Here is a 13310-nt window from a genome sequence, read left to right as displayed (position 1 = left end):
CTTGGAGAACAGCAGCCTCCATGGTGGACTTGGATGGGGCTAGAGCTGCTTCCACATCTTAGGAAGTAGAGCCTTCTCTGCTGAGACCTGCACAGCTTTGGGATTGACCTGACTCAGGAGATGAGGGGATAAAGAAACGGTAGACACACATACCGAAAAGCTGGGATTAGAGGACTTTGTGCTTGAGGGAGCTACACCAGAAATGTTTACTATTATATACATCATTGGGGTTAGCTAACTTTGTCAGGAGGCCCTCTGAAGGCCGGGGGCGGAGAGGGTAGTCTAGGGTATAGCCATCCATGAGGAGGGAGCTGCCAACGTCCATACTCGCACCAGAGGAAGGCCTTGCCATTCACATGGGGTCTGAGGCACTGGGGTCCTTGACATGGCCATGCTCAAGCCAACAAAACACATCCGCTCAAGATTTCATTCGCTCTTCACATTCCTCTGAGAAGCTGCCATCTTTCAGATAAAGGAGGAACCTGAGGAACTCCACTGAGAACCACTGAGGGCTACATTGTGTAGGAGGGTCTTTCTAGAGAGGAGTGCAAATCATTGTTCCCAGTGCCCAGACCAAGTCCAGAGTCAAAGGTAAAGACTAGGATCTTACTCATCTTCAGGCTGCAACACAATGAATGCCCTGACAAAAGCCACTTCAGAAAGGAAAGGTCTAGTCTGGGTCACAGTCTGAGAACATAGATTGTTATGACAGGGAGGTCAAGGTGGCAGGCACTTGAGGCAGCTGGGTAGATCATATCTGAAGCCAGGAAGTACAGAATGCTGAATGCCCCTGTCAACTACCTTCCTCATGTTTAGGCAGTTCAAGACCAGTCCAAGCCCAGAGAATGGTGCTGACCTCCTTTAGGGTTGCTAGTCCCACCCCAATTAACCTAACCAAAGATAACTTAATCTAAACAACCCTCGCAGAGATTATTTAGAACAAATAATATGCCTGGAGACTTGTCTCTTAGGTGATGCCTGATGCTGCCAGACTGACAATCAGTCCTATCATTAGCAAGGGGCCTGAAGAGCTGTTCAAATCCTTTAGATGGAAATGAAGAAACATTATCTTCTTAGGCCCTTCCCGGCATGAGCCCTGGCTTGGATCCCTGTTCTCTCTAAACCAGCCTTGGAGGTGGATGGTGTTTAGGGCTTGTTCTCCTCTTTTCTTTTCTGGGCCTTCCCTAAGGTTTCCTGAAGACTTTGGAGAAACTCCAACTGTCATAACTGAACTAATAAAGAGGGATTGTGTTCCATTGGGCCAGGGCATTAAAAGATCAGTCCCAGCAAGGGAATGGGCGTCAAAGGATGACTCACACCGGGGTACCAGGACTACTGGATTCCGATTGTTTCTCTCATCTTAATACACTTGGAGTTTCATTTTAGCACAAAGGGCTAAGTTCTCTCGCATTCCTTCCAGGTCTCAATCCCCAAATATCCGACAACCTGACATCCCAATGTACTAACCCCTACCTCCCACTCAGCTGGAACTAGGCACTGTCTCTGGCAGTGGAGATGGGCTGTGCAGAGCCCCCCACACCCTCTCCCAGGCCACTTGAGTTCCAACTGCACACTCAGGCTGACTAGAGTAAGATGATGCAGCTGGCAATCTAGGAAATCACTCCTCTCATATCCCTGCTCAGATACTAACTTCGCCATTTTGAGATTTAGCGCCTCCAGTCAACTGCCAACCAGCACACAAGACTCCCTTTTGTGATGTAAAGAGCTCAATAATCCTGAATGGACTCAGAGCCATTGTAGAAATCAGCTTGCTGTCAGGGGTCAAGTGTTTCCCATTAAATGTCAAAAGGCCACTTCATGATCAGAATGACCTCCTTTCTCATGGGTATTTGTTATCTGTGTGCTACACCAAGCATGGTAAGGGGGAGTGGGCAGACTCTGGCAGCCTGCTTCTAGCTAGATTTGACTTTAAAGACTCAAGACCTAATAATAAAAATAAATCTTTTTTTTTTTTTTCAAGATGCCAAGCACAGATCAGTTCACAAAATCAAGAAAATAACTCAATGCATTTTGGTCTTATTTTCCTTATTTTGATATAGAAATTAAGCCCCAGAGAAAGAGACCTGTCCAAAGTCACAGACCACATGAACCTGATGGCCGGTTCAAATGCAAGCTTGGCTTCTTCAGCACACTTGAGCTGCCCTTTCCCGTGGCTGGTACTTCCTGTTCTCCAGTGACAACACAGACAGCAACAACAGATAAGAAGCAAGTGAGTGGGTCCCAGGCTACGGAGAGGGATTCTAGAAGAGCTAGCGGAACCTAGGAGGAGACGGCACCAAGGCAGGAAGACATCAGAGCCCGTGGGGCCTGAGCAGGAAGATTTGCGGACCATCTACCTGGCCAAGATACATGGTACCAACTCTCTTCAGTGACTCAAAGACACAGAACTCCTAAGAACATAGCTCCACATGGAAGTCGAGTTAGCCCAGGCTGGTCGTGTGTTCATATTACACTACTCAGCCTTGACCAGCAGGGGTAGGCTCAGGGGCAGCATGCCAAGAAGGAAGCAAAGTTTCCTGGGAATTAGGGCACCGTGAGCCTGCTGGGAACTGCTCCTCTGCCTTGAAGACTGACAGTTCTATGAGAAGCACCCCCCCACACACACACACTGAGGGACCGCGGAACCTTCCTCCTTATAGAGATTCGGGAATCACATGGAACTCTTGCCTGACTCCTGGCTGATACCTGGGCTCACGAACCAGTCTGTACGAGCTGGTCCACTGCCAACAGATAGGTTTCCTTAGCCCCTCTCCTTTCTCCTCCTTGAGAGGCCTACCTGGCCTAGGCCTTTGCTCAATTCACCTCCCCACCCACCCACCCCACACCCCCTCCCTCTCCTCTCCATCACCCTAAATCACTTCCTCCTTCCGTGCCTAGCAACATCCTCTGGGAAGCCTTTCTTGGTCCTTCCGTAGTCTCTTCCTCTAATAAACACCGTCAGCCATTAATCTCACTTGACTTTGAACTGTATTTACCATCCCTGTTACAATAGTTCAGAAACATTTTCTACCTCTTAGCCTTCTCTCTTGCCAACTAGAATAAAATTGGAGAATTTTTCCCCTCCATGTTTTTATGTTTTCCTTACATAAATGAGTATAGGACTGAACACGATGGTGAAAAAAGACCCACAAATATAATAACTACCTTTATAGAGCCTTATCAAAGGGCTTCTTTGTGCATTATTTCATTTCTTCCTCCCAGCAGCCCTGTGAGGATATTACACTCTGACATTGCTGCCTGAGGTCCTCACTGGAGGACAGAGTCATCTAGTGGCTGGTGCTGGGGCCAGCTGAAACTTCTGGAGCTGATAGCCAGAGCGCCTACATGTATGTGGCTTGGGCTTCCTCATGGCAATGAAAGTCTGGGGTCCTTAAGCTTCTTCTGGTGACTCAAGTCTCCACGGATGAATGAATCATACAGGCAAAAGCTGGGCGGCCTCTTCTGATGGTGTGTCCGAAGTCACGCCGTGTTACTTTCTGATGCATTTTATTGTCACTAGGCTTGGCTCCAATGAGAGTGTCAGAGAATGTGTCTAACATGGCTTTGACTGATCACAAGTCCACATGGAGCTGACTTGTTTCAAAGAAGAGCATAAGCGGGAAGTGAGGAGGCTGTTCAGTGAGTCAAAGGCTTACCACACAAGTGTGAGGATCTGAGTTAAATTCCCCAGGACCCACTTAACAACACCAGATGCAGCAGTGCTCACCTGTAATTCCAACACTCCTGTGGCAGACCCAGAAAACTGTTCGGAAGCTCCCGGGCCAGCTAGCCTGGATATGCAGGAGTGAAAGGCAAGGGACCCTGCATCAGACAAGGTGGAAGGCAAGGCCTGACATCAAAGGCTGTCCTCCGACTTCCACACACATGCTAGGGCGGTGTGGAATATTTGTTTAACCAGGCAAAGATGTGTTACATTTGTTCATGCTGCATTTGTTTAACTGTGTAAAGATGTGTGGCATTTGCATTAATGAAATAAAGTTAACCTGGACTCTGAGAGGCGGGGTTAGCAACTAGTTGACAGGAAGTAGCAGGGAGGAGCTTAGCCTGAGTTTTTCTTTTTTTTAGTTTGGGAGGTGTGGAAGGGAGTGGCTTCCGGGAACACCAGCAAAGAGAGAAAGTTCGCCAGTTACTATTCCAACTCTCTGGCTCGCAGGCTTTCACCCTAGCCTTTGAATCTCAGTTTTATTAGGACGAGAGAGATTTAGTTAGAACTACCTTTAGTGGCAGCAACAGAGCCGTTGTCTGGAGGAACAGAACTCCCCCAGGCTGTGGCCTTAGCAGCCACCTGCTAGTAATGTAAATCGCAGCTACTGTAATGAAGGTAAGGTAACACTATGGCACAAGCCTGCCTGTTCTCTCTGTCTCTCTGTCTCTCTGTCTCTCTCTGTCTCTCTCTGTCTCTCTCTCTCTCTCTCTCTCTCTCACACACACACACACACACACACCATACACATCTCAGCACTCAGGAGATGGAAACAGGAGAGTAAGGCGTTCATGGCCATTACTGACTATGTGGCAAGTTAGAGACAAGCCTGTACTACAAGAAAAACAAAAAACAAAACAACAACAAAACAAATACAGGGAGGTAAGTGTCCTTCCCAAGTCACGCAGCTGACTAGGAACCGGCAGTGAGAAGTCACCTGTGTTCCCTATGGCGCATACTCTCCTCCTGTCATCCATGGGCATGTGCAGCGGCACCCAGAAAAGAGGCAGGAATCAAGGCCAGCGGCTGCTCTATGCCTTCTCAGCATCACCAAGTACCTGGGATCCATCTGCCCCTCTAGGTGCAATTTGACAGATGTCTACTCTCTGTTACCTAGAACAAGTAAAGAACAAGCACTGATGTCGGATGTGTGTGCCCTGTATTAACCCACCTATAGGGAGCAGATATGGCCCTGTCTACAACCACGCAAAGGGGCTGAGACTGAGGTCAGAGATGGTGGATGGGCTCAGGGCCAGGATCTAAATGTAAGGGCTGGACCAGAGTTAGAGCTGGAGCTTAAAGACAAGAGGCTATGGCTGGGGTTAGTAGCTCAAGCTGAGGTTGGAGGTTGGAGAAGGAGGCTAAAGGCTAGGGCTGGGGATGGGAGATTGGGATTTATTTCTTTGTTTAAATAAGAGTGTGTTTGGGGGGCCTCAGGACCAACATTGGAGCTAAAGGCTACAGGCTAGAGTTGGGGTTGGAGGCTGGAAGCTATGGTATATTGTAAGTGCTAGGTCCAAGACCAGAGGCTGGAGGCCGGACTCAGGAGTAAGTCTTCACTCCATTTTCCAGTAGGATCTGGTACTCAATCCAAAGCCAGCATGCCTGCTCACACATCTGATCAGTACTTGCTAGCGATCAATCAGTAAGGTTTTACTATTGAGCTTGTCGCCATATTGATGCAGCTGTACATTTAAACCAGTTGTAAATTCCTTTTAAAAGCTTTTGTTTTAGTTTTGTAAATATTATGTAGCTGGCACACCGAAATGAGATAAATGAGTTGGGGATATAGCTGCATTGTAGTGTAATTAACGAATGTGGAGCTCTAGGTACATGAAAAAATTCCCAGCACAAGCAAAAATGTACTCAAAACCAAGAAGAGTTGGGGAGGTGTTGCTCAGTTGGGAGAGTGCTTGTCTGGCATGTACAAAGCTCCACATTGGATCTCCAGCTCCTCAAAAGCTGGCTGTAGAGGTGCATAACTATAATCCTAGTGCTCAAGAGTTGGAGACGAGAAGCTAAGAAATTCAAGGCCGTCCATGGTTACACCATGGATTCAAGGACAGCCTGGAATACATGCGCCTCCTCTCTCTCTCTCTCTCTCTCTCTCTCTCTCTCTCTCTCTCTCTCTCTCTCTCTTTCTCTCTCTCTCTCAATCTCTCTCTCTCTCTCTCTCTCTCAAAAAATGTAAGTAAATAAAAAATAAATAAATAAATAAATGTGATCATGTAGTCACAGACCTGCTTTCCTTTCTCTTCAAGTCAAAGTTGAGGGTTCTGTGCAGTGCCTAAAATGTGTGAGTTAATATTTCACAATTAAAGTCAATTTCCCATTGGGAAGACGGGATAATAAACTCATTGTCACCTGTAATCTACTGACATGTTTCTATTAGGAGCAAAAAGCTGCATTGCACCTTGTGAGCTGGATAATCAGCGGACAAACCCAAGAAATTGAGACCTCTGGTCAAAGCCAAGGCAGCATCTGTCTCATGGCAAGCCATAAGGCTACAGTTTGGAAAGGCTGCATGCTCACCAAATACAGAGATGGAGCTAATGAAAACCGGAGACTGCACGCATTGAACAAGGTCACAGCCAATGAACAACCACAACCTCCACAGACCTCAACCATGCTGTGGAACCATCTTTTTGTACAATATGAATATGTATGACTCTCATTGGTTAATAAAGAGCTGACTTGCCAATAGTTACTCAGGATTTGGGAGGCAGAAGAATGCTTGGAAAAGGTAGAGTCAGAGGAGGAGATGCCATGAGACATAGAGTGAACAGGAAGCACATACATGAGGTAAACAAGCCTTGGGGCAGCACATAGATTAATAGATATGGATTGATTTTGTGGGTTAATTTTGATGGGCTTTCCATCCCACCTGCAGACACCTTCACCCTAAACCCTAGAGGATAACTCTCAGAGGCTGTTGAATATCCCCAAACAATAAACTCAACTCGACCTCTGAAGGCCCATTTTTAGAGTCATCTGAAAAGGGGAAGGGATACGTGTAGACGGCAAGATAGGGAAAGGGAACCTGGCTCTCACTCAGGTTGACTGACCCCACCTTAAAGTAGGTTATCTCAGTCTCTTTCATCCTATTTTCCTAAGAAAACAGGGCTGGTTAGAGGATCTTTAAAATCTCTATGCTATAGATAGTTTTCTTTTTATTTCTTGTGTCCACCAGAATCTTTTATTTTACAGAGTCATAGGCATGCCGGCAGTGTTCGACATTCTTTTTAGGAAAAGGAGGCATGTGTCATAATGGGCAGGGCTTTGAGATGTGCCCCCTCTCCTCTCCTTGACCCCCTGTTTGGTTCCCCTGTGAGAGTCTTTCTGTAAAGTTCAGTGCGGGGGAAGTGACAAGGGAGTAATTGGGTCCATGTGCTGCCTGTTGGCAGGGCCCAGCCAAGAAAGCTAAAGGAGACATGGAAGAGGATGGAGTCTGTCCTTGTGAGGCTGCCGGCTAACAACAACTCCCTGCATAAGATCAAAGGTGTCATCTGCTGTGAGATGTTCTCTGTGCTGTGAATGTGTTGCTCTGACTGGTTAATAAAGCACTGATTGGCCAGTAGCCAGGCAGGAAGTATAGGCGGGACAAAGAGAGAAGAGAATTCTGGGAACAGGAAGGCTGAGTCAGGAAACACTGCCAGCTGCCACCATGAGTAGCAACATGTAAGATACTGGTAAGCCACAAGCCATGTGGCAAGGTATAGATTTATAGAAATGGGTTAATTTAAGATGTAAGAACTAGATAGCAAGAAGTCTGAGCCATTAAGCCAAACAGTTTAAATAATATAAGCTTTTGTGTGTTTATTTTATAAGTGGGCTGCAGGACTGCGGGGGGCTTAGCGGGACCCAGAGAGAAACTCTCCAGCTACAGTGGTCTCATTGTTTCACCATCATTTGTTGAGTAGTGACCAAGAGAAGGGAGGGAGGCAGCAGGACCTCTGGTTTGGACCTTTGCCCAAAGCCTTTTTTACCTCTGTGCCCTTAGGGGAGGGCAGTGCCATCAGGAAAGACCAACTGTGGTCATATGAATTCTCTTATTACATGGAGAATTCCCCCTTCACACTCTGGTCACACCGTACTCCCCTCCCAGGACTCTTCCCTCTTACTCTCCTGCCTGGCACAGCAGCTGCTGATACTCAGTAGGTCAACAGAAGAGTGCCAAGGACTGTCCTCTCTGACACCACCCCTGGCATGCATCTTCATGAGATCCCCAACAGCAGTTGGGTACAAACTCCCTGGACCCAAGGAGTTGTGGGCCAATGGAGAGTTGGCAGGGAAGGCCAAGGACTGCAGGGAAAAGAACTCTTGACTATGAGTCCACAGTCCAGACCCTTTGTTTCATCTACCCAGGCACTTAGTTCTATGCAGCAGGCTCCAGACGAGAGTAAAGCAAGACCTCTATTCTTGTAGAGACCATATTCTAGAAGAAGGGGGTATGGAAGGGAGGAAGGACTGGTGGGGTGCATAATGCTTAGATCATAGGTGGCCTCAAGAATGTGATATTGGGGCAAAGATGACTCAGACATAGGTGTGACCTCCCAAGACCAGCTTGCACGAGCTTCCTGGGTGAGCTTGGAAAGGTCACTTTCCTTCTTTGGATTGGTTTGTTGATATTGTTTTTGAAAATAAAATAAGCAGGACTGATTGAAATAAGTAATTTTCAAACTTAGTTTCTTCTATAGCAGTGAAATGAGGAATTATCTAGGACCTCATAAGTCAGACATCCAGATATGAGGGGAAGGAGTGTAGAGGATATCCAGGTAATCTGAACTTTAAGTAAACCAATTAATAAATGTTAAAACATAGCTATGTTCTAAATAATTCATGGTTCCATGCAGTTGGTTGGTTTTTTACTCTTTTACTCTTTTGGGAGGCCCATCACCCAGCTCCCAAATAAGCACACACAGAGACTTATTCTTACTTATAAATGCCTGGCCTTAGCTTGGCTTGTTTCTTGTCAGCTTAACTTAAATTACCCCATCTACCTTTTGTCTCTGGGCTTTTACCTTTCTCTATTTCTGTATATCTTTCTTCTTTTTCTGTGGCTTGCTGGGTAGCTGGGTGAATGGCCCCTGGAGTCTTCCTCTCCTCCTCTTTCTTGCTCCTCGATCTCTCTTGCTTCCCAATCTTTCTTTTTCTCCTTTTATTCATTTTCTCTGCCTGCCAGCCCCTCCCATCCTTTCTCCTGCCTAGCTATTGGCCGTTCAGCTCTTTACTAGACCAATCAGGTGTTTTAGACAGGCAAAGTAACACAGCTTCACAGAGTTAAAACAAATGCAACATAAAAGAATGCAACACATCTTTGCATTACTAAACAAATGTTCCACAGCATAAACAACTGTAACACATCTTAAACTAATATCCCACAATAGTTCCACCTTTACTAACCAGTGTTTGTTACGAATCTTGCTAAAGTGAACAGCCTACTGTAGATGAGAAAGTAATGGAAGTGAGGAAGCAACCCCTGGGCTCAGGAGCTCCACAGCCAGGCTTTCGACCTCTCTGGGCCTCAGTTTCCCTGCTGACAGAGCCAGAAGCCATCTCCAAGAGTGGGAGACCCCTGCATTCCAGAGCTCACCCTGAGGCAAACCTAGGGCTTCTACTAAATTCCTAAGAAAGGCATGCAAATCAGTACCAGTGACTACAGAGAAAAGTGCTTTGTCTGAGGCTCATAGTCTGGAAAACCACCTTAGACTTCTCGAATCTCCCTAGATTCTGACTTTCTATCTATGGGTCTTTGCTATCTGTGGTGGTTTGAAAGAAAATGGCCCCCAATGGGAGTGGCACTATTAGGAGGTGTGGCCTTGTTGGAAGAAATGTGTCACTGTGGGGGCGGACTTTGAGATCTCTTGAGTCCCTCAGGGTGACTGTCAATCAACTTCCTGTTGCCTCTGAGTTATCATGTTCCTTGCCGTGATGATAATGGACCGAAACTCTGAAACTGTAAGCAAGCCACCCCAATTAAATGTTTCCTTGATAAGAGTTGCTGTGGTCATGGTGTCTCTTCACAGCAATGAAAACCCTAAGACACCATCCTTCTTAAATGTGAGCCAGAAGCTGGTTAAATGTACTTGTTACTCAATTATAAAGACTGGAATCTGGAACCCTGCACCCACATAACAAGCCAATCAATCATCCTGCACACACCTGTAACCCCAGCTGTGAAGAGGGGCAGAGATGAGATCATAAGTGGGCCTCACTGGCTTCCAGACCAACACACACACCCCCAAAAAAACAAAGCAAAATAATAAAATAAAACACATGCAAGCTGTAGCATGAATCTGAGATGGTCTTATTAATGAAATCAAACCAGAGGCCAGTTATTGGGGTGAATGCTAGAAGATCAGAGAAACAGAACAAGCCACAGGTACCTCACCTTGCCAGTTCCTCAGCTGATACTGTTTCCTCAAACTGAATGCCTCTGAGTCCTCATCCACAATAAATCTCAGCTGAACTGCTGCTCCAAAGCCTGAAAGCTTAATCAGCTAAAACCTTCTAGTTTCTGGTCCTCATGCCTTATATACCTTTCTGCTTTCTGCCATCACTCCCTGGGATTAAAGACTCACTTTCTGGGATTAAAGGCGTGAGTCACCATGCTTGGCTGTATCCTTGAACACACAGAGATCTAGGTAGATCTCTGCCTCTGGAATGCTAGGATTAAAGGTGTGAGTGCCACCATTTTCTAGCCTCTGTATCTAGTGGCTATTCTGTTCTCTGACCCCAGATAAGTTTATTAGGGTGATATTTTGGGGAACACAATATCACCACAGCAAGCCTTCAGGTTTGGGGAGAGACCCCCGGCTCAAAGGAATACTTGGAGGGTGATAAAGAAGGATGTCTGGAGCCTTCTTCTGGCCTCTGGGGATGCACACAGGAGTGAATACCCACACATACCTATGTGCATACACTAACACAGACACATACACAAATATCATAAGAAAAGAAAGTATTCAAGGCTAACCTGGGCTACATAGTGAGTATATTCCAGACCATCCTGAGCTACAGTATGAGACCCTGTAATTGAAAAACATAGAAACAACAAAAATATCCAACGTGGCAGTTTGATTTAAAAAAAATCCATTTCTTTCCCCTCCGCTCCTTGTTCTTTGACCTCAGGTGACCCCATCAGTCCAGCAAGAGGTTGGTCAAACAGGTTCCACAGTCTGAACCAAGTCCCGAGATGACCAAATGGCTTTGTCCCCAACGCTGTTCTCTTCCCTGGGTTGGGGAGCTGAGTTTGGCCTCAATGCTCTTTTGGTCCACTGGTCTTAGAAGTGCTGGCTCTGGGGTCTCCCACCCACCAAGAGTTTAACTAGCAAAGGGGACAACACTTTTTAATAGGAGGAAAAAACAATCCTAGAGCTAGAAACAAAGCAGAAATGGGAACAAGAAAATGGCCAAATGCTCCTAGCAGCCTTTGGAAATGGGCTTTGAATGGCGAGAATCATGAACAGTTGCCCCGCACCTCCAGCATCCCCAGCTTTGGAGCAGGCTGTGAGCAGCTGGGGCGGCCCAGCTGGCCATAGACTTTGTTTTCTCTCTGGGGGAGAAGTGCTAGTCAAGGCAGTCTGCTCTCAATTACCTGTCCTGTGGTTTATCTAAGCCGCGACAACTTCAGGGTAAGGAAGAAGGAGACTGGAAATCAAAAAGAAAGGAAGAAACAGAGTCCAGACAAGAGACAGAGAGGAGCTGGAGAAACCATGGCCGTGGCTATGCCCACTCCAGCATCTGCAACAGGGCAGCGATCACACCCAAAACAGCTGCCATAGCCGCTTACTTCAATGTCTCGTGGATCGGTGGGTTGACTGGGCTGGCTAGGCAGTGCTCACTTTGGGTCCCTGCAGCCACCTGGAGCCTTGACTAGATAAAGTACTCCAAAAGGCCCTTTCGTGCATGTCTGACACCTTGGCAGAGGCTATAGGTGAGCTGGGTGGTAGTCCCCATGTATTCACATTATGTGGCCAGTCTGGGTTTCTTCACAATGTGGAAGTCTCAGCATAGTAGATATCTCACAGACTGGTGGCTTACCCTTAAATGTGGTGTACATCCGGAGTCCACGACAGAAGCTGCAGGGTTATTTCTATAACTTGGCCTCAGAAGTCACTCAGTACCATACCCTTGCATGTATTGGCAGCACTGATTGGGCACAGCAGGTTAAAAATACAAAGAAAAGAAAGGAGAGAGAGAGAGAGAGAGAGAGAGAGAGAGAGAGAGAGAGAGAGAGAGAGAGAGAATGAAGTTGGAAGGAAAGTGTACTGGCATCCTGGGGAAGTGGATGTGGTCAAGATATATTGTATGCTATATAAAATTTTCTTTTTTAAGATTTATTTTTAAATCATGCATCTGCATGTGGATATGTGCACATGTATGTGGGTATCCTCCATGGCCAGAAGCATCCAATTCCCCTGGAGCTGGAATTACAGGCAGCTGTAAGCTGCCTGACTGATGTAGGTGCTGAACTGAACTCCAGGTCCTCTGCCAGAGCAGTACACGCTCTTAACTGCTGAGCCATCTCTCCAGCTCACAGATACAAAATTTTCAAAGAACAAATTAGAAGAAGGAGGAGGAGGAAGAGGGGAAGGAGAGGGAGAAGGATTGGGGGAGGCGAAGGAGGAGGGAGGAAGGGGAGGGAGAGGGAGGAGAAGGAGAGGGAAGGAGAAGGAGGAGGAGGAGGAGAAGGAGAAGGAGAAGGAGAAGGAGAAGGAGAAGGAGAAGGAGAAGGAGAAGGAGAAGGAGAAGAAGAAAAAGAAGAAGAAGAAGAAGAAGAAGAAGAAGAAGAAGAAGAAGAAGAAGAAGAAGAAGAAGAAGAAGAAGAAGAAGAGAACTACTTACTTAACCTCAGGTATATTCTAGCAAATGAAAGGACCGGACCAGATTCAGAGCTGGGGGGCTTCAGGGAGTGTAGACGACCTACCACCGTGTCCTTGCAAGGTTGCTGGGACTACAGTGCAATGAAAGCTTCCAGAGAGTGAAAGGCACTCTGGTCAGCGGTACAAAGGTGGCCCTCTAGACCCCCCGAGCAGGTGCGTGTGCTTGCTGTAGTTCAGACGGTGAAGGTCCTTCAAAGACTTGCTGCCAGGCACTGGTGACACCTTTAAAGATGGGGCCTAACAGGAGGTCTTTGGAAACCGGAGGCACACCTTTAAGGGAGATTAGGGGACTCTGCCCCGATTGCCTACTCCTGTGTCACCCGTCTCTACATTTTCTGAAGCCACAAAATTCAGGTGGCTCGGCGGCTGTGTCCAATTCAAGAGGTCCTCTACGTCCCTTCCTGCCCGCAAGTGCAAATGCAGGTGTGTGCACCAGGACATGCGTGAGCATTTGAGAGGTTACAAGTGTACCTCTGCACATCTGACTCTGCTCCAGAGAAGACTGCCAAATGGGTAGTTTATCCTGGAAACCACCTGGGATGTCTGACTACTTATGTCGCTGTGTGTTGTACCGCCTCTTAATTTAGCCCTCATTCCAAATGCATGACACGTCCTTTTGACACCTTGAAGAAATGTTCCTCAGATGGCAGGCTGGGCACCACGGCTCCAGGCCGCCAAAGGAAAACACACGGCTCTGAAAA

The sequence above is a fragment of the Peromyscus californicus genome, unplaced genomic scaffold (genome assembly GCF_007827085.1).
Source record: "Peromyscus californicus insignis strain IS unplaced genomic scaffold, ASM782708v3 Scaffold_1__1_contigs__length_55948999, whole genome shotgun sequence".
Taxonomy (NCBI): domain Eukaryota; kingdom Metazoa; phylum Chordata; class Mammalia; order Rodentia; family Cricetidae; genus Peromyscus; species Peromyscus californicus.
Note: the sequence above shows the minus strand (reverse complement) of the source record.